General features: G+C 45.9%; 1 protein-coding gene across 1 annotated transcript in view; it reads left to right on the top strand.

Annotated features, from left to right (window-relative positions):
* Positions 1-623: 623 nt before the first annotated feature.
* The window catches only part of GJA5 (gap junction protein alpha 5), a 134694-nt gene continuing 113925 nt past the window's right edge, over positions 624-21392 (top strand). The window contains exon 1 of the mRNA XM_069636000.1: positions 624-1064. The gene's annotated coding sequence lies outside the window, so the exon portion shown is untranslated. The remainder of the gene's footprint in view (positions 1065-21392) is intronic.

Genomic DNA, 21392 nt, shown 5'->3' with positions numbered 1-21392 from the left:
AGTCTACGGTCTTTCGAGGCGCCTTCCACCCCACAGCGCTTGAAAGCCATAACAATGGCTTTAGGCGCTATACTACACAAATATCAAACAGCAGAACATTACAGATCCATGACTACAAGTAGCAGAATGGAAGAACAGCTAGGGGGTCCGGACGCGCCTTTCTCGGATGGAATGGGGCATGAGACATGTATGTTCTTGCGTTCCCGTTAAAAAAGTTTTGTTTTAGTTTTAAAAGAGGGGGTACTCACAAGTGTCACCTGCGAACCCCTTGCTTATTCATCCTGGCAATTTGTTTTAAACTGTTTATTTTTCGAACTTATGATTTCTTTTTTTAAAACAAAACTTTGCATTTTTCAAAAGTTTGCCTTTCCAACTTGTTTTCGAAACCCGCATCGGATCGACACGCCAGCGTTGCACCCATGATGCCCAAGAAGCCCGCTGAGCCCCCGGGGAGGGCAGCCCAATCGTTTCTTGATATGCGCCTATTGTTTTCCTGAAATAATCCCACTTCCTTTCTGATAGGGTGAGCTCCCTTTATTATAAATAGCCGGGGCTTGAAGCGCGGCCAAGTCGCAGCCATGCAAGCCGCTGCCCCTGCGATCGTCACGTTCATAACACGAGGCCGGCAGGCGCGTTTTAGCAGCCGGGCTGGCAGTCAGCTGCCTTCTCCTGCCCGAGTCGGAGAGCGCGAGGAGACTTCTGTAGCACTAGGCCGCCTCGAGGCGCCTTGCTGCTGCAGGTTAGAAGTGGCGCGTGTTCCTTCTCTTACTGGATGCCAGGCGTACCCGCCGGGTGCAGGTGCTCAAGCGGAGTGCGTTCTACTGGACCAGAAAGCTGTGCCCGCCTGGAGCTCGGAGTGGGGTCTGCCTTGAACCCTGCGGGGATTAATGGTGGAATCCAAGCTATGCCCTAGTAATTTGACTCCGCTGCCCAGCCTCTCTGGGTAAGGAATTGTTGGTACCCCCTGATGCCCACCTGGATGTCTCACCCAGGACGCTGTGCCATTGCACATTGGGGAACCCTGTGCGAGCGCGTACCCTGGCAGAACCTTCAAGAGCACCCAGGTAAGATGTCCTTAGTAACTTCTCGTGATTTGTCTGAAATGAACGATGTTGGGTGCTCTCTAACAATGCACGCGCCAATACATTCTGTGTGGTCTATAGTCTCTTATAGAGCGCTGACGGCCGAGGCATCAAAGCGCTGTTTCAAGACTGGAGTCGAAGATGCACCATGGAGGACGGCCGTGTCGCAAATTCGAAGGTTTTCATTTCCTTCCAGTTATGATGCTGGACTGCTCCGTAAATCCGGTGTTAAAGCGCCCCGAAGCTTGCTAAGCGCTCCATAGCTTGCCAAAGCGCTCCAAACCTTGCCAAAGCGCACCATAGCTTGATAAAGCGCCCCATGCAAGCGCTCCAAAGCTTGCTAAAGCGCTCCAAAGCTTGGCTGCACAACTAGGAAAGAGCTCCCCGGCGCCATGGACCGCTTAAGCCGAAGCTCAAACCGGGAGGGAAGCACGCACTGAAGGTAGACGCCGCGAAGGGGAACCGTGCATATTGCAGCAAGGTACCCCGGGCCAGTATTTTCCAGAGCCTAGAAGCCTAATGGCAGTGCTTTGCGCCGAGTTCTGTTTACCTCGTGTAACCAATGACGTGTTCTCAGGGCGGAGGAAATAAGGCATGTATACTGGAAATGAGTGACCATACAATATATATTTATATATAGGGGAAGAGTGAATATATGGCAGGGGTGACTATATAGGGGAAGAGCGAGCCTAGGGCAGGGGTAAATATCGCACAGGAGAGCATATAGGACAGGGATGAATATATAGGGGAAGAGTGAGCCTAGGGCAGGGGTAAATATAGCACATGAGGGAATATAGATCAGAGATGAATATATAGGGGAAAAGCGAGCATAGGGCAGGGGTGAATATAGCACAGGAGGGAATATAGATCAGAGATGAATATATAGGGGAAGAGCGAGCATAGGGCAGGGGTGAATATAGCACAGGAGGGAATATAGGACAGGGATGAATATATAGGGGAAGAGTGAGCCTAGGGCAGGGGTGAATATAGCACAGGAGGGAATATAGGACAGGGATGAATATATAGGGGAAGAGTGAGCCTAGGGCAGGGGTGAATATAGCACAGGAGGGAATGTAGGACAGGGATGAATATATAGGGGAAGAGTGAGCATAGGGCAGGAGTGAATATAGCACAGGAGGGAATATAGGACAGGGATGAATATATAGGGGAAAAGCGAGCATAGGGCAGGGGTGAATATAGCACAGGAGGGAATATAGATCAGAGATGAATATATAGGGGAAGAGCGAGCATAGGGCAGGGGTGAATATAGCACAGGAGGGAATATAGGACAGGGATGAATATATAGGGGAAGAGTGAGCCTAGGGCAGGGGTGAATATAGCACAGGAGGGAATATAGGACAGGGATGAATATATAGGGGAAGAGTGAGCCTAGGGCAGGGGTGAATATAGCACAGGAGGAGGGAATATAGGACAGGGATGAATATATAGGGGAAGAGTGAGCCTAGGGCAGGGGTGAATATAGCACAGGAGGGAATATAGATCAGAGATGAATATATAGGGGAAGAGCGAGCATATGGCAGGGGTGAATATAGCACAGGAGGGAATATAGGACAGGGATGAATATATAGGGGAAGAGTGAGCCTAGGGCAGGGGTGAATATAGCACAGGAGGGAATATAGATCAGAGATGAATATATAGGGGAAGAGCGAGCATAGGACAGGGGTGAATATAGCACAGGAGGGAATATAGGACAGGGATGAATATATAGGGGAAGCGTTAATATAAGACAGGGCTGAATACGAAGTAGGAGTCATTTGAGGACAGGTATGTAATGCAATGGAGTGCATAGATGAAATGAGTGTCCATGCAATAACAATGATGACCATGGGACGGGAATGAGTATAGGGCACCAGTGACTATAGCACAGGAGTGAGTATAGGGCACCAGTGACTATAGCACAGGAGTGAGTATAGGGAACCAGTGACTCTAGCACAGAAGTGAGTATAGGGAACCAGTGACTGTAGCACAGGAGTGAGTATAGGGAACCAGTGACTGTAGCACAGGAGTGAGTATAGGGAGCCAGTGACTGTAGCACAGGAGTGAGTATAGGGAACCAGTGACTATAGCACAGGAGTGAGTATAGGGCGCCAGTGACTATAGCACAGGAGTGAGTATAGGGAACCAGTGACTACAGCACAGGGGTGAGTATAGGGTGCCAGTGACTATAGCACAGGAGTGAGAATAGGGAGCCAGCGACTACAGCACAGGAGTGAGTATAGGGAACCAGTGACTACAGCACAGGAGTGAGTATAGGGAACCAATGACTATAGCACAGAAGTGAGTATAGGGCACCAGTGACTATAGCACAGGAGTGAGTATAGGGAACCAGTGACTATAACACAGGAGTGAGTGTAGGGAACCAGTGACTATAGCACAGGAGTGAGTATAGGGAACCAGTGACTATAGCACAGGAGTGAGTATAGGGAACCAGTGACTGTAGCACAGGAGTGAGTATAGGGAACCAGTGACTACAGCACATGAGTGAGTATACGACACCAGTGACTATAACACAGGAGTGAGTATAGGGAACCAGTGACTATAGCACAGGAATGAGTATAGGGAATCAGTGACTATAGCACAGGAGTGAGTATAGGGAACCAGTGACTATAGCACAGGAGTGAGTATAGGGAACCAGTGACTGTAGCGCAGGAGTGAGTATAGGGACGAGTGACTATAGCACAGGAGTGAGTATAGGGAACCAGTGACTGTAGCCCAGGAGTGAGTATAGGGAACCAGTGACTGTAGCACAGGAGTGAGTATAGGGAACCAGCGACTATAGCACAGGAGTGAGTATAGGGAACCAGTGACTGTAGCACAGGAGTGAGTATAGGGAACCAGCGACTATAGCACAGGAGTGAGTATAGGGAACCAGTGACTGTAGCACAGGAGTGAGTATAGGGAACCAGTGACTATAGCACAGGAGTGAGTATAGGGCACCAGTGACTACAGCACAGGAGTGAGTATAGGGAACCAGTGACTATAGCACAGGAGTGAGTATAGGGAACCAGTGACTGTAGCACAGGAGTGAGTATAGGGAACCAGTGACTATAGCACAGGAGTGAGTATAGGGAACCAGTGACTATAGCACAGGAGTGAGTATAGGGAACCAGCGACTATAACACAGGAGTGAGTATAGGGAACCAGCGACTATAGCACAGGAGTGAGTATAGGGCACCAGCGACTGTAGCACAGGAGTGAGTATAGGGAACCAGCGACTATAGCACAGGAGTGAGTATAGGGAACCAGTGACTATAGCACAGGAGTGAGTATAGGGAACCAGTGACTATAGCACAGGAGTGAGTATAGGGAACCAGCGACTATAGCACATGAGTGAGTATAGGGCAGGAATGCATAGAAGAAAGGAGTCAATCAAGGTCAGGAGTAAGAACAGAATGGAGTGCACACAGGAAAGGTGTGACCATGTAATCACAGTGAACATGGGACGGGGCGAATATGAGTATAGGGCAGAGATGCATATCCACAGGAGAGGGGTGAATAAAGACGGGTGAATATGAAATGGGAGTCATCCCAGGACAGGCATGAGACAGAACGGAATGCATAAAGGAAATGAGTGACCATTCAATAACAATGACCATGTGAGGGAAATGAGTACAGGGAGCCCGTGGCTATAGCACAGGACTGATTATAGGACAGGAATGAATATGAAATGGGAGTCAATAAATGTCAGGAGTAAGAACAGAATAGAGGACACACAGCAAAGGAGTTGCCATGTAACAGAAGGAAACATGGGGAAGAGTGAATATAGCAAGAGAGTGAGTATAAGACAGGGATGAATGAATATATATAGATAGGGGTGAATAAAAGACGGGTGAATATGAAATAGAAGCGTCAACCTAGAATCCACCAGCCTTCTGGGGGGGTTGACCCCCCTCCACTGACCCTCTCATCTTCCACACCACTCAGACACAATACACACAGAGCAAATAAGTCACTCGCGTGGCTATTTACATTCCTCCCCAAAGAGATCAAGCAACAGCACTGCCCTACACCCAACTTACACACCAGCACCCCGGCCATTGCATTCTAGCACCGTGTGCACACGCGGCGCCCATCTGGACAAAGTGCTTCCGTAAGGCACCTGGCAACAGACCCGCACACAGTGACCGACTACTTCCGAACTGCAAACACAAACACAACAGAAAAGCTAGCTAGCATTCCCCCGCTCTCACCACCAACCGAACCCACCCGCCTCCTCTTCAGATCGGCCACAGCGCCCGGAAGCCATGCATAAGGCGGCAGCGGTGGCCAGTGTATATGTCCCAGTAACACACACACATCTGAAGTGCATTTGCTTGGCATTAGACAAGATGCTCTAAAGGTTGAATTGGCACATGTATGATTTGCAGGCTGTCACGCCAACCCTAGGTTGGTCCAGTTCGGTGGCGTTGTAGCCCACGCATCCTACACAAACCTTTAGAATATATAGTAACATGGCATAACATACACACATGTTGGATTTCCAGTGTTATTCTGTAATCAGTCTCGGTTCCTACTGACTGCCCTTCAGATCCTCTCCTACTCACGCGCATTCGTGTTCTGTATGCACTCCTGTTCTGTTTGTTACTTCTGCTCTGCGCTCACCCATTAGGTATTCAGTCAGGTCCTAGATTCACTCCTATGCAGCATTAACTCATGGTACTCGATCACGTCTGGCTCACCTTCCTAATCTTTCTATGGACATTCCTAATCTTCGCACAGTCCCCTTCTGTTCCAGCACCTGCTCTATAGTGTCCCCATGTCTGATTTCAACTCCATGGCTGGCACATTCACCCTGCGCTATAGTCGCCCCTTGTGATCTGCCTTCCTTTTTATATTCACCACTGTAAATATTCACCAGTGTTTACTCGGATCACTTCATTCGTTTCCGGTCAGCAGGCTTTGTTATTTTAGGCACACTCCTGTTCTTTACGCTTTGCGATTCTATATTTATGTTTTACAGCCATTCCTGTTCTATTCGGTTTCCTGTTCTATATACACGCCTATTCTTTTTACACTTCTGCTTTATGCTCCCGCCTATCATGCATCACACCTGATTTCTTTTCACCCCTTTCCTTGTTCACTAGTCTCTATCTCCCCTCCAGTTATATATTGTTTCTTGAAACACATGCACTCATAGGTTATTTGTCACCCTGCTTTATGGTCCCTACTAAAAGATATTCCCCATTCACCCCTGCTCTGTATCACCCCTTTGTATGTCCCCTCATGTTCTAAATTGATTCATGTTCTGCTCACATACACTCCTATTCTATTTTCACTCCTGCTTTATGTTCCCTCTTGTTATCTAGTCATCCCGGATTTGCATTCACCTGTGTCCTGTATTTACTCCTGTTTTTTAAGACTTCCTGGTTTGTAAACGTCATGCTCTTAATGTCCACTGATCTCCATCTTTCTACCCACTGCTAGTATGGACTCAGTCGTGTTGTGTGTGCTTCCCTATTCGCTGGCCACTCCCGTTCTGTAGTCGCTCCTATTCTATTTGATCTCCTGCCGTGTCTTCTGCTATTCCGTACCTGCCCCTGGTTTTGTATCCACACCTGTACTATCCCTATCTTGTATTCCGTTGCCTTCTGTTTGAACTCGTTTCATTGGTTCAGGGATTGTAGCCCCCTTTCTGATTGAATAGGCGTTACTTATGCCCCCTAGGACAGGACAAAGCAAGAAGGCGAAATACCCCGATTTAACACGAAAAGAAAACCAAACAGTTGTAGTATGTAGGCACTTTGCCCAACAACACGTTTATTAACATTCACTAATCTTGCATTGCAATGTGACTGCACAGTTCCTCTCAATGGAAAGTCTGAAAGCAAACATCGCAAAAGACAATAACTTCAGCTGACTAGTAAACTCGGTGGGTTAAAGCACCTGTGTCAAATATCTTTGAGTGATATGCAGGCTACAGGGGGTTCTGTCTCTTATTACTGTTTATTTTTTCAGTGCGGAATGTTTACATTTAAAATGTTCTTCCTTTTCAAATTCACTGCTGCAGCAAAATTCAGAATGGTAAACCGCCCCCACCCCCGCAGCCTCCCATTTACCCCCAACCCCACCCCAAATAAGCCATTCTCCCCTTTTCCAAACATACTGTCTGTACCTTTTGTGCACACATATATTGTTGGTGAACTTCTTTGCAATGAGCTTTTTGCCCTGATGGGAATGTTCTGCACTGAAATAACAGGGTACCGGATCATATGACCACTTGACTCTTGACAGTGCTACAAAACTGCAACATGGTGGGAGCAAGCCATGCAGAATAGGCTGATATTTGCATCTGCGGTGGGTAAAACACAATTCATTTTTATACATTCTTTTTTGGCTTTCAAACACAGCTCTATTGTATAAAGCTCCTTATAAATGATCAATAAATTAATAAATAAAGTATGCCACTGATAGCATGGTTCTTTTCAGATTTATCATATTTTGTGAGTGCAGGGAAGATGTGTCCAGCGCTTTCCACTGCCCAATAAATAGGCTTTCTTAATGTGCAATTCCCAGGATAAGGAATACATGAGTTTGTGTGATTTCAACCAAAAGATCCTAGACATCCAGGGTCACCTTGACAATAAAGGATGCTCCCACCAGCGAGACCCCACCATCATCTCCCACTAACTCCTCTCCATTGTCTTTCCGATACCTTCTGTTTGCACAGGACCTACAAGCCACCATTCACTCATGCAACCCATCGGGACGTCCTGTGGATCCATGTCCGACCCAATCTTTACAAATGAATCGTGAATTCTCCAGACTTAGCTCCCATCTCCCTTTCCCTCCACATTGACTCCCTCTGCACCGGAAGAGGGACAGCTCAGTTGAAATCTGCATGCATCAGACCTTTGCACAAAAAGCCAAGAGCAGAGCCGTATGACCTAGCCAGCTATCGCCCCATTTCAAACACGCCTTTCATGAGGAAACGTCTGGAAAAAATTCATATAGCCTCAACCCCAGACTTTATCGAAACCAACCAACTCCTGAACGATGCACAGCACAGATTTAGACCTTGTAGGTAGGAGTACAGAATCGGCTTGCTGCTCCATTTGGGATTCACTTAAAAACGATGCGGAGGAAAACAGAGTGCACAAATCTTGCTAGACATCTCACCCGCTTTTGACACAGTCATTCACGAGATCCTCCTAAAAGACTGGAAGATATTGGTATTAAAGAATCAGCTCTACATGGGATCACCTCCTTCCTCGTGTGTAGAATGGAAACCACAAGCCTGGGACCCTACAATTCTCGGCCTCACCCACTTACCTTCTGAGTACCCCAAGGATCCACACTATCACCTCTACTCTTAAACATCTACATCACACCCATACTAGACATGATCAATAAATCTGGTATCGCCTGCTACAATTACATGGATGACACACAAATAATCTACAAATTCGTAAACAACCCCTCACCAAACACCATGGATATTAAAAACTGCCTTGCACAGGTGGATGCACGGATGACAGCAAACAGACTAAAACTCAACCCTAGAAAAACAGAGCTGATGCTCTGTATTCCTACATGTTCTAACTCCACCACAATTCCTTGGCCTGACGAGATGGCTCCATGCTCAAACCCGTCAACCATTGTAAGAAATCTTGGAACGAAAATGGGCAACAGCCTCACACTTGACCTACAGGTCAAAGCCATCATCATAAATTGTTTCTTCCAGCTGTGCATGCTATGCAGAATCTTACCTTACTTAACATTCACCCACAAAGCCATGGCCAGAATTTCTCGAATACTAACCAAACTAGTGTATGCAAACAGCCTCTATCTCGGACACTCAGATTACCTAATTCGGAAACTACAAAGAGTTCAAAATTTGGCGGAAAGGCTACGTCTCAGAATGAAGCGATTTGAACATATCACAATAGCATTACGTATTGTCCACTGGCTACACATCAAAAAAGGGTTCATTTAAAAACCTTGTGTATCGCCAATCTTTCATACCACGATGGGGGAGCCTCCTCCTTCAGAAGTTTTAACACAATACCCCTCTCAGAACACTTAGATCCAGCAATGTGACACTAGTACTAGTCCCCAACTTCAACAAGAAATGGCAAGGCAGATCCTAGTTTTCAGTTCTGACCACAAAACTGTGCAACACCTTACCCAGACCTCTCTGCCTGGAGGAGAACCACCAGCTTTTCAGGAAATAGTTCAAGTCTTGGCTTTTCAACCAACCAGTTTGAAAAAAAGGACAAATTATAGCAAACAACTAAAAGCTGGGCACAAAAAACTTGGGCTAATTTACAGCAAGCATTTTCTGAAACCCTTGGCACTACCATCTGCAGGAAACCAATCAGAGTGACGGAACCTCTCCCGTGTTACTGGTCCACACCTTTCATCTCAGTGAAATCTACCACCAAGAGCCAGGAAGTGACAACCTCCTCACTCCTCTCTCCACCATTCTCACGCCTCAACTAACTCCTCACAATGAACATCTGGCATCCCTACACCTCACAAACTCCTGCAGACAACCTCCTAGGTCTGGTGTACTTAACAGATCTAATCCACACATCCTCTGTCATTAATTATAGATAGAGACCCACAGGACACGGCTACACTATCCACCACACGTCCTGATGAAGGCCTTCCACACTTAAGCTCCATCAAGCAGCTTGACCTTGGGCCGAAACACAATAGTGTCGATGACTTCTTCACAAATTCAGTGTCCACCTTGTACACTGATATATGTTTTCTTGTTCGCTGAAAATTGTTCTGTGTTCACATTGTATCTGTAAAGCTAAACATGTCAATCAACAAAAGCAGAAACATGTATGTCTACCAAAATCTAGTCCAATTCACTGGGTTGTACAAATCTGTATTGTATACAAAATTATAAACAGTTTAGTGTCTTTAGGTGCTGTCTTATTATATTTGATGAATGTAAATTAAAAACTCACGGTCAGCATTCTCACTGACCTTAATGAAACCCTAAAACAGTGTTTGTTCTGTGTAGGAGTAAAATAAGAAATCTATGTGTGGTCTTTCACCCTGATTTTCACGATTATTTAAAGTATATGCCCACGTGGGTATATCAGGGCTCTTCTTTCAACAACCAGGCTGTTAATCTTTGGACTTCACAATCCGGGAACCGCCCAAGTGGCTAAGCTGCCCAGAGTGTACCAACCACCAACAACCTAGAGATTTTCATGGCGACACAAAGGTTACGGGCACTTCCGACCTGCATCCATCAACACCAAAGGTTTTTGCTACATCCTTCCTGCTGCCCGACTAACACACCCAGCCCTCCTTTCTTACAGAGCCAAGCGCCGCGATCCCAACATCATTGGCAGAACGGCGCTATATAAGCCAACTTTACATTACATTACATTTTAGGTGAGATAACTAAAACGTTTTAGTACATAAAAAAAATCGGATCAGAATGCAATTGAATCTATTTTTGATACCCTGTGAAATAAATGCATGATACGTGCAGCAGGACTGATACAGAATGTCCTTTGAAGGGAACAGGTGACATTCTTGCGTTTGATTTGATCAGGTTTGAATTTTCTAAAACCGATAAAATGGAGGACTCTTCACATTTATGGGAAATTCCTCCTGAAAATCCCAACCTTACTCCCTCCCCAAAACTAGAAATATTTTGTTTAGGGGTATAAATAGCCAAAACAGTGACACCTAAATAAAATAAGGTTTCATTATGTTACTTTTATATATAGAAAGTAACACAAAGGAAATGCAAATTGTTAAAATGATATAAACATCTGGGTAGAACATTAGGATTGTTGTCTTGAAAGAGCTGAAAACAAATTGGGATTAAAAACAATTGGGAATATCCATAAAAAATAATACAAACATTTTTTGCAGTCAATTCAATTAGTAAGAATGCCAGTATTTTCTGTGGGCTGAACAATGTTTATTAGAAGTAATGTTCGTAATTTTAAGGTACAAACAAGATTTTTATCACAAAGTGATAGAAATACTTTTGTAGTAAATCATGGTTTTTGAAACAAAATATTGAAAGTCATATGGATGTATTGCGTGACAATGGCTTGGTCCAGAGGGAAACCAGCAGAAACGTGCCCATTGGTTTCCTGCAGAAATTGAACCATCCCAGGATAATATGTGTATTAGAGGTGTGGGGCTGATTGATGGTTTAGAAACTGAAATGCATCCCTGGGCCACTGGTGCTCCGTAAATTGATTCGTCACATCGTCTTGTTTTGTTTATGAATGTGAAGGGCATTTCTTCACTTACATGAAAATAGATTGTATTAATCTTTTCTCGATTATTCTATTGTTCTGTAGTCCTCTTTGGTCTTCCCGTCTCTCGTCTAGCTCCTCTTAAATCTGTTTTTAATTCCTCTATCCGTCTTCTGTATTCCTTACCTATTTGTGACTCCATCTCTCCCTCTTTGGCCTCAATTCGATGGCTACCCCTCCCCTTTCTACTTAAATTCAACTTTCTCTGCATAGTATTCAAATCCCTCCATGCACTTGCTCCTGTTTATCTTACCTCTCTTGTTTTTTTAATGTTCCTTCTCATACTCCTCGTTCACAAACCTGCTTTCTTTTAGCGGTACCTCGCCCTCCATGTGCTTCTTCTCGTTTCCATTCTTTTTCTTTATTGGCTCCTCTTTACTAGAATGCTCTCCCTCTCTCTCTGCGGTCTATTCACTCTTATTCAATCTTCCATGCTGCCCTGAACACTTTCTTACTTCAATATTAATTGTATTCTAAGTCTCATTGTAAGTTATATTTGTTAATGTACTCCCCTGTTCATTTCAATTGTACTGTAAATTGGTTCTGTACAGCGCCTTGGCGTAATAACAAATAAATACGAAATCAGGCCCGGTTTATACGTCTCCTTAAATTGCCGGTCTTTTTCCCCACTTTGCAAGGCCGGCCACCTGTTGCCTTCCTGGTTGCCGATCTTTTTCTCTACTTAAGGAGCCCTCCAGCCTCTTTTCCTTCTTTTCCTTTGCAGATGGGGAGCAGGTGCAAGTGGATCTAGGTCACCTGGCCTTAGCACCACCCAACTTCTTAGCCCTGCCTCTTGCTTCCTGCTCTTAACTCTTTGATTAAGAGTGTCTCTCACCCAGGTGTCCCATAGCGAAGGGCAGACAAGGAAAGGGGCAATGCCTGTTCGGACCAGGAGGATCCAGGGCCCGAACCCCTGCTCAGACAGCAGGTAAGCATGCACCAACATATGTTTACTGCCTCTGTCCCCACAGGCCATCCCCACCCCTCTTGTCCCACTATGATGTTCCCTTGTGTCCCCCCTTCTCGCACACAGGTGTTTCCTGTTTTGCTTGATTCTTCTGCCCTGCTCCCCACTAACCCCCCCCAGCCTACTTCTGCAGGAGTCTGTCCTGACACATTCTGGTTTCCCCATCACCGTCTTGTGGCCAATACTGGATTTGACGTTTATGGACTTCATATATTCACAGTGTGTCACCCTTTCTCATGGTGGCCCTGAATCATGCTGTTCCCATCTTCATCTTGTATCCAGGCTTGCAACATTATGTGTTACTACTGACTTCTGCAATTGTATTCGCTCTCCCCTCTTGCTTCTCCACTCTTTTTGACTGCTTACTCTCTGTTCTCTCCTCCTCTCCCGTTCTCCCTTTTCCTATGTCCTTCCTTTACTTTCTTCTGTGTGCTTACTCTATCAGAATTGTCCCTGGACCTAGTATGATAGCAACCTTGACTGTATCCTCCCCCCTCCCCTCCAGCACTATCTGAAATGTCGTCAGGCCTAGTATGATAGTCACTTGTTTTGTTCCTCCCCTCCCTTTCTGCAGCCCTCTCCCTCACCTTTTGTTTTCTCCGGCTCTACCCGAAATGTCACCAGGTCTAGTACCGTAGGTGCTTCCATTTCCTTCCCATTCTCCCCCTCCCTTCCTTATCTATGTCTTAGCTCTTGCTCTCTTAAATGTCGTCAGGCCGAGTACGATAGTTAGTTTCACATCCTTAGTGTTCATGGCCTGTAAGAATGTCATTGTATTATTGTCATTGTATTTTCCCTTGTTCCCTTCCTTGCCTTGAAGTGCTTTGAAACACATTGAGTATAGGCGCTATATAATATAAACTATCATATCATGCGTCAATCTAAAATGTTCACTCTATTGGGTTTGTTTAGATGTTCAGGGGCTCCCGTGCTTAATTTGTGTGTGGGTCTGCCAAGGCTCAGACTCAGACTGATCATGAAGTAATGGTAGCCCGAGCTCCATCAACCCCGATGAGCAGTTGCGAGCTGTAGTTGAACCCCAAATGTGTCGACACTGTAGGGAGCAGCTGTGGGTGGTGACAGCAGTGGTGGGGAACTGCCCGCCTGCAGTTGTGTCACAAGCGTGCTAGAAAATATTTGGGCCTTGGCATTTATTTTCTTACAAATTAAGCACTGGTGCTAACTCACCTGATTTTACCTCGCCCCGCTCCTTAAACTACAATTTCCCCCAGGAACTTCCCTGCTGCAAAATAGCTTCAGTCCAACTCATTCTAAAAATACTGCTGACCCCAAAAAATCCCCCCTAAATCCCTTACCTGCGTCCAGCTGCATCGCTGCTTACCTAGAGCCCAACAGACTCTGTAACCCTTGGCCTGTCTAGGATATGCAGCGGGATCGCCATGGAAACAGCGCTCACAACTCCAAAGGCTGCAGTACTGCTCGCTGCTCTACGCTCACCTTGACTGACATCCTCCTCGAATTTTCTACTGCCTTCAGCATTGTCGGAAATCCCCTGCTCTCACTTGCCCACTCTACCATTGACATCCAGGACTCTGCCTTTCAATTTAACTTTTCCTTCGGGTTCTCCTCCACCTATACAAATATGACACCCAAAACGTCTCTCCTTCACCCCTTATATATCTTCCTGTATATATCTATAGCTGTCTCTCCTGCTTTCACTGGTTAGGACTTAGGATCCTAATGCTCAACTCTTCTAAGACCAAAGTCATCTACCGCCTGGAGCCCCCTCCCCACACTCTGTTTCCCACCCCCTGACGTCCTCACGCCATCCTCACAAGCTTGTAACCTTGGGGACCTCTGTCCTTCATGGCGTCTACTGCCAGAGAACAATATATGCCATATTATCTACCATGTCTATCTGCATCATGCCTGGGTCACGTTCTCAAGCCGTGCTCTAATACGCCTCTTCACCCATTGTAAGGCACCCACATCAAATGTGTGCAAATACACACGTCAACCTTAAAGGACAATGGTAAAACAGCTGGAATGAGACATAATTGTGCAAATTCAAACCAAGTGCAACCTTGCTCCAGCAGACACAACCAGCTCACTGGGGTGGAGTATGTTCCAGCAATAATGTCTTGATATGTTCACTGTCATTGTTTCTGAAACCGACTGACTCCCCAGTGTGAAACTGAACTCGGGTCTCCCATGTGTCGGGGAAGGATACTGCACTGTAGAATTAGCTTATTAGCTAGCTCCCTTCTAGTTATATCCTGTGTCGGGGGAGGATACTGCACTATTAGCTTTTTAGCTAGCTCCCGTCTAGTTATATCCTGTGTCGGGGGAGGATACTGCACTATTAGCTTTTTAGCTAGCTCCCGTCTAGTTTTATCCTGTGTCGGGGGAGGATACTGCACTGCACTATTATCTTATTGGCTAGCTCCCTTCGAGTTATATCATGTGTCAGGGAGGATACTGCGCTGCACCATTAGCTTATTAGCTAGCTTCCTTCTAGTTATATCATGTCTCGGGGGAGGATACTGCACTGCACTATTAGCTTATTATCTAGCTCCCGTCTAGTTATATCATGAGTCGGGGAGGATACTGCACTGCACTGTTAGCTTATTAGTTGGCTCCCTTCCAGTTAGATGATGCATCGGGGAGGATACTGAACTATTATCTTATTGGCTAGCTCCCTTCTAGTTATATCATGTGTCCGGGAGGATACTGGACTGCACTATTAGCTTATTAGCTAGCTCCCCTCTAGTTATATCATGTGTCGGGGAGGATACTGCACTGCACTATTAGCTTATTATCTAGCTGCTGTCTAGTTATATCATGAGTCGGGGAGGATACTGCGCTGCACTATTTGCTTATTAGCTAGCTCCCGTCTAGTTATATGATGTGTCAGGGAGGATACTGGACTGGACTATTAGCCTATTAGCTAGCTCCCTCCTAGTTACACCATGTGTCGGTGGAGGATACTGCACTATTAGCTCATTAGCTAGCTCCCTTCTAGTAATATGTTAGGTATGCTGACGCATGGGAAATCTAATTAATTGATCATTTAAGACAGTTAGCTTACTCACACAACACGTGGAATAGCGCGGCTCTGGTAATTCTTCTGTTTGTTTAAATTATTAATTAAACACCTACACATTTTGTTGTCAGAATGCAGCCTGGCTCTACTCTTCAGTGGGTACGTTTGTTTAAGTACACAGGCCTATTCCATCAGCAAGCATACATGTTGTTAGCTCCTTACAGCCCTTTCTTGGCGTTTAGTAGCATTGAATCTTCCCTAAGTCCTGACAGCTTCAACACAGACTGCAAAATACCTGCCCCCAAGCCAAAACATCCCTCCGCATCGCTCTGGCATTGTGCTTCCCCTTTTCACAAAAGCTTGTAGGTGTTTGGTTATTTACCCATCCATTAACTAACTGCCCATGGCCATGCTAATCCCTATGGCCATTCCCACCCGCTTCCTGACCTTCCCGCCCCAAAACTCACCCTCCTGGGATCTTTTTGAGCTGTCTCTGTCAAGCCTTAAAATCAAACTTTGCACTTGAAGTGCCTGCCAGGGTTTTTTCAAAACAGTCTTCTGAGAGCTAATGGTTTAATTGCTGCTGTAAACGCGCTACCGGTGTGATATTTTTTTTTAAAATCAGATCTGCCTTTCAATCAGATCTGCCTTTCGTCACTCACCAAAGTCCTGTTACAAACAAGCACTAGCAAAGCCAACAGTTTCTGCTTGTGTGTATGTATTGGATAGGCATTTTCCAGGCACTGCTACCATATGCCCAGGTCCGTGCACCTTTTTCATACATGTTTGCATTTAGCAAAGCACATTACTTATTCATTTTATGAGGGTGTATGGGTCAAGGAGATTTTGGACAAAAACACTTTTTGTTAAGAAGAGTTTATGTTTGCAAGAGGTATCTGAACAGTCAGTTGCTAGGATGTGTTTGTGTGTGTTGGCACGCACAATAGCCTTCCAGAAAGTCATTCATACGTGTGTGTACAGACACTAACTCTGGATAATAAGGCATTTCCATAGATGCGGGCAGCAGGATGTAGAGGCCCGAGGTATCACATACAGAGGCGCGGGGTGCACTGCGGGGTGCTGTGGCTGACCTGTGAGGTGGGTGTGATTGTCCTAAATTAAGCAGAACCCTTCATAACGCTTCTCATTCTGCCCCCCCCCCAAGACCTTATCATTCCTCTCTTGTACAGAGCTTATAGGACCCGCCATCTTTATAATGCACACCTGTCATGCACACATCAGTCACCACGTTCTTCAAAGTAAGTTTATACCCACACAGGCTTCACTGTAAACGCTGAAAAGATGTAAAAACACTCCTTTCAAAATTGTAGTTGAAACACACACGGCTTCTGCTTTAATTTGACTGGCTACAATAACTCATGTCTAACTGTACCATCGAGGTATTCACTATCCAAGGATAAGGACGCCTGCCTGCCCCTGGAACTACTTCCTCACAGGGTAGTTTTCCATTGGCCTTTTTTTGCTCATGTGTTTTCTACGCTTTAGTTCATCCACTCATGATGCCCTTCTTTTCCTCATAGGAGGACCGGCCTTCAGACGAAGGTATCTTCCTTACTTTCAAGCCAGCCTAATCACCGGGAACGTTATTGCACCGCCCCACAGGTAACCTGGTTCTCCAGTTTATTTTCATACACCCTCTTGATTCCACCTGGAACAGCATTTCTTCCGTGTTTGCTTACCCACAGGGCACATCAATTAGCAGATCAAGTGTGCCCCAGTACCTTCCTGTGGATCCCAGCTCACGTACCCAAGAGGGACCATGACGCCCCACTAATCTGCTGCTCTTCAAACTTCAGAAGGGTCTGCCACCCCTTTTGGAGCACCCAGCAAGGTCAGGCTGATGGGCGCTGGAACATGGCCTTTCGCAATGCTAATTTGAATTGTATAGACATTTCCTTTACTCTTCCTTGAGCACACATGTGTCCCTCTAATACACTATATTTGTGTATGTCCCTCGTACAGAGAGACCTGTTTTTTGGCCCTAGAAGAAGGCTCCCCTTCCATCGAGCCGAAACGTCAGCAGACACTGTGCCCCACTTCGTGCAGCGCTACAGTCTGCCACCACATCTCTAACCTTAGATCTAGACGTCGACCTACCCAGAGGTCATCCTTCTGTCGGGCACGGGAGAACCTCCTCAGAGGCCTCCCACTCAAATAAGACTCAGACTTTAAACTAATACACAACCCAACACGGTTGACACAATGCACTATTACATAAAATGAAAGCATACTGATGATGATTAACTCACAAAGTGCTTGTTTGTTGACTATTATTGCAGACAGTGTTTAAGACCACACAACTTTGTGTTCATGTTCTGTTTTGATCATTCCTGCTGAAAGTGGCTAGCAGATCCATGGTCAATCGAGTGCTCATAATACACTATGAACTCCCACAATGGCATTCATGTTTTGTGTGTAAACTGGCCCACTGCCAGATGTTTTACTTATCTAGAACATGCATAAACCTCTAGAAAAGAATCCATCAGCTTAATAATAAAGAGCTTCAGAAATGTTACAGTTGTCTATGTGTATTTCTAGGTCACATACCCATGAGACAAAGATGGTTTATCCCATTGGATCAATGCAAGGGTATAAATGTTTCTGCATTAAATAATTACAAAGATTGAAATACCAGAGGGTAGGACACCCCCCCTGTTCCAATGTTCATTCAGCCCATTGTCCTCCCCGCTCCAGGGCTGTCCCTTTTGTTACCTACAATAACACATGTAGACTGGAAAACTGTTTTCCAAATCTCCTCATTTCTTCATAGTTTACTTTTTCCATCATTTTAAAGGTCCCTTTGTCTCTTTTGTTTCCTTCGTTTTGCCTACATCATAGACCAAGGGAGGACTCATTAAAGTTGTTCCTAATGACTGTTGCCTTATTTTCTAGATGGGTCATTATCCAGCCATAACGACACCTCCTTAAGTCTATAAAGCTTAATCAACACGTGGAGTTCATTATTGACTTCCACTTAGCCAATCAGAATGCCCCAAAGGCAAAGTCTTATGAAACTTATTGCCTTCCAAACACGTTGAACCCAGAAGCCGATAAGGGAGGAAGATCAAGCATTTCTGTGCGTTCGCACCCGGGTAAGGGTGCTCAGCCAATCAGGGGGCTGGAACAGCGGGTGAGAATACACAATCCCTTCCCTCAGTCTCAGCCACGTGAGGCCCTTCCTTGGGTGGCAACTCTTTTTTTCATTTTTCCAATGCAGGGAGGAAACTGGGAGCTCTCGCTGTTGCCTCCCCGCCCCTCCACTTACCTGCAGAACCAGAGCATAGCGCTCCGGTCTTGGCACTCCTCCCATTTGACCGCTGTAGACATGGATAGGAGACTTAGTCCCTTTTCGATACGGTAACATTTTATTTTTATTTTCATTTTTCATAGGGAAATGGACTTCGATAGCAGTGTGGATCTCCAGGTGAACAATTCTGAAAGCCAATCCCCCCAAATCCACCACCCCACCGGATGAACCCTTAGGTGGGAATGGCTTTCATGTCCTGTCAGGAGGTCGGACATGGCCTTTAATGGCCCACATCCCGAGCTGAGGCCCTCGCCCCGCTCAGGCCTGCCTTAGCTCAGGGTGGCGGAATGTTAAAGGCGATGTCTGTCCTACAGGCAGGGCATGAAAACCACATTCATAAAACAGCCATGTAATGTCCCAACACTGCACGTTCAATTTGAAAGACAACATCCAATTTAACATGCCAAAGTGAAAGCTAAATTAAGTGACAATGCTTTTGCTTTCGCGTAGACAAACCATTCACTTTTACATTCCACCCTCATACTAAAACAGTTCCAATTCCACCAAGCTGGATTAAATATGTACCTTCTAAAGACAGTGTTGATATTTAAATATTAGGAAATGAAGCCGATTTTAATGTCCGAACACTGTGTATTTATTTTATCCACTATTAAAATAGCATTTGTACTTGCTCACTATTTAAATAACTTTGTATTTTACTACCAGAGCTGCAAAATCTATATTGATATTGCTACTACGTGCCAATAGCCTTCTAGACCTCAGCAGGAGTCATTATTCTGTGATAATGACCCCTCGCTTGAAGTATATTATCAACTATTTATAATGCACGCACCATAAACTAGACGGCCGCTTGAATAACGGTGTGGGACTATTAACAAACTCAGTGGTGTTCATTACATCATCCACAGAAACTGTAATCTGCCCCTGGCATGTTCCAGTCTTTGACCTCTATGATAGGTTTGCATCGCTGATGCAAACGCCCAAGACACTGAGTCCGGTCCGGCTGAAGATGTGTGTGTTCCACTCACCTGATATCCCCGGGGGCGTCTGGAAGGCTCTGAGATCTGGAACCCTGGATGCGTAGTTGCCCAGTGCTGAAAATGAATCTTAGTTATTTGTAGGGTGAGCTATCCGTCCTGCATTTCTTGTGCAGGGGCACTTGACGTTTGTTGGCGAGCTGCCCGAGTTGCTTCACTGGTGCAGTACGCCTTCCTTGGACCCAGGCCTGCTGTGACCCCGAGTCTGCTGGTAGGCAGGTAGGTTTGTTAATTGTAAGTCTTTGTTCTGTTTATGGAGGGAATTCGTTAATGTCTTTATTCTCTTCTTTTCAGGTGTGAAGGTCTTGATGCTGGCGTGCCGGATGGAGAGGCACGTTTTCTAGGTAAGAGAAAGCGTGAAGCGCAGCGCCTTTATTGTCTTTTAAAGCTAACCTGTGTTTTCTTCTTCTTCTCCTCACAGGCCGCTGTGGTGCTGCGAGTGGATGAGAGCGCGATGAAAAACAGGCCCCCGGAATCCGTTAAGGTAAGTACAGCGATTTGTAGTTGTTTAATATTGAAAGCGAACCTGAATATATCTCTTTTCCTTTGCAGATGTTGCTTTGGTGCTCCCAATGGAAGTGTGACGTAGCGCGATGGAATTCAGGTAAGACTGTTGGAATTCGATGTTTTGGAAGCGCGCATTCTAATATTGTTTTTCCCTTTCTCGTTATTGCAGGTCGCAATGTTCGAACAGCAGCTGTGGTAGCGGTTCGCCGGAAGTCCTTAAGCTAGTACTCACAGGTGAGTAATGTTTCTTCTTCTCTCGGTTTCCACAGATTGCAGCCCAATTGAGATGCTGAGTGCTGGATGGTGTTTTCTCAGGTAAGGCAGAATAATCTTGTTCTTGTTCTTGGAGGATTACAGGAAGATGCTGAAGACCAGGAGCTGGACACAGTGAGCGTCACGCTGCGGATTGCAGAATAACACGAAGCGTGTTCTGCAGTCAGGGTGTGGTTTATATAGCCCAGGTAAAGTAGTACCAGGGAAAGTAGTTCCAGGCCTGCCACACCCAAAACACTAGACCAAAGGTTTCAGGACTGGCTCCAGGAGCACTTTTGCAGTCGTTTTAAGGCCCTCAGGGTTCTGGTGGCAGTCTGTTTGTGGCACAACTTGTGCCCCCTCACAGTGGTCATGACAGTGTGGAGGCCCATTTATTTTTATTTTTTATTTATTGAACATTTGTATAGCGCCTACACAGCAGAAAGTGTTTCCAGGTGTCACAAGACAAAAGAGGGGGGGGGTCGGGTGGGACAGAGGAGAAAACAACAATAACGGTCCTAATCTGTCTTGCGATATTCGGATCGTGCAAGTGCAGTATGAAGAAGTGCAGGGGGAAGGGGCAGGTCAGGACAAAGGGATGGTATAGGGAGAGGGTGAAAGAGGGAGAAGTGCTGGAGGGACGGAGTCCAAGGGGCTGGAAAAGTGTTAAGGGGTGCCCAGGAGGGCAAGTGGCAGAGGGGCCAGAGGTAGGGGTCAGTAGTGCAAGGGCAGGGGATGGACCAGCCTCTGAGACTAGTCAGGGAAAGGTTCCCTGAGGGAAAGTGCTGGTAGGAAGGGGAGAGAGAGGAAGACTGGACGAAGGAGGGCCTGACCCCAGAGAGACTCATAAGAGACACAGGCATCCAGTCGTAGTGGCAGGAGGAGGCTAGCAGGGGAGGGGTAGTGGGAAGGAGGAGGTGAAAATGAAGGTCTTGAGAAGCTTTCGGAACTTAAGGAGAACCGGCTCAAGTCGGAAAGGGGCATGGAGGCTGTTC

Source organism: Ambystoma mexicanum, chromosome 7p, assembly GCF_040938575.1.
Source record: "Ambystoma mexicanum isolate Mex_15411 chromosome 7p, UKY_AmexF1_1, whole genome shotgun sequence".
In the NCBI taxonomy this organism is placed as follows: Eukaryota; Metazoa; Chordata; class Amphibia; order Caudata; family Ambystomatidae; genus Ambystoma; species Ambystoma mexicanum.
Note: the sequence above shows the minus strand (reverse complement) of the source record. Positions and strands in the feature narration are given on the sequence as shown.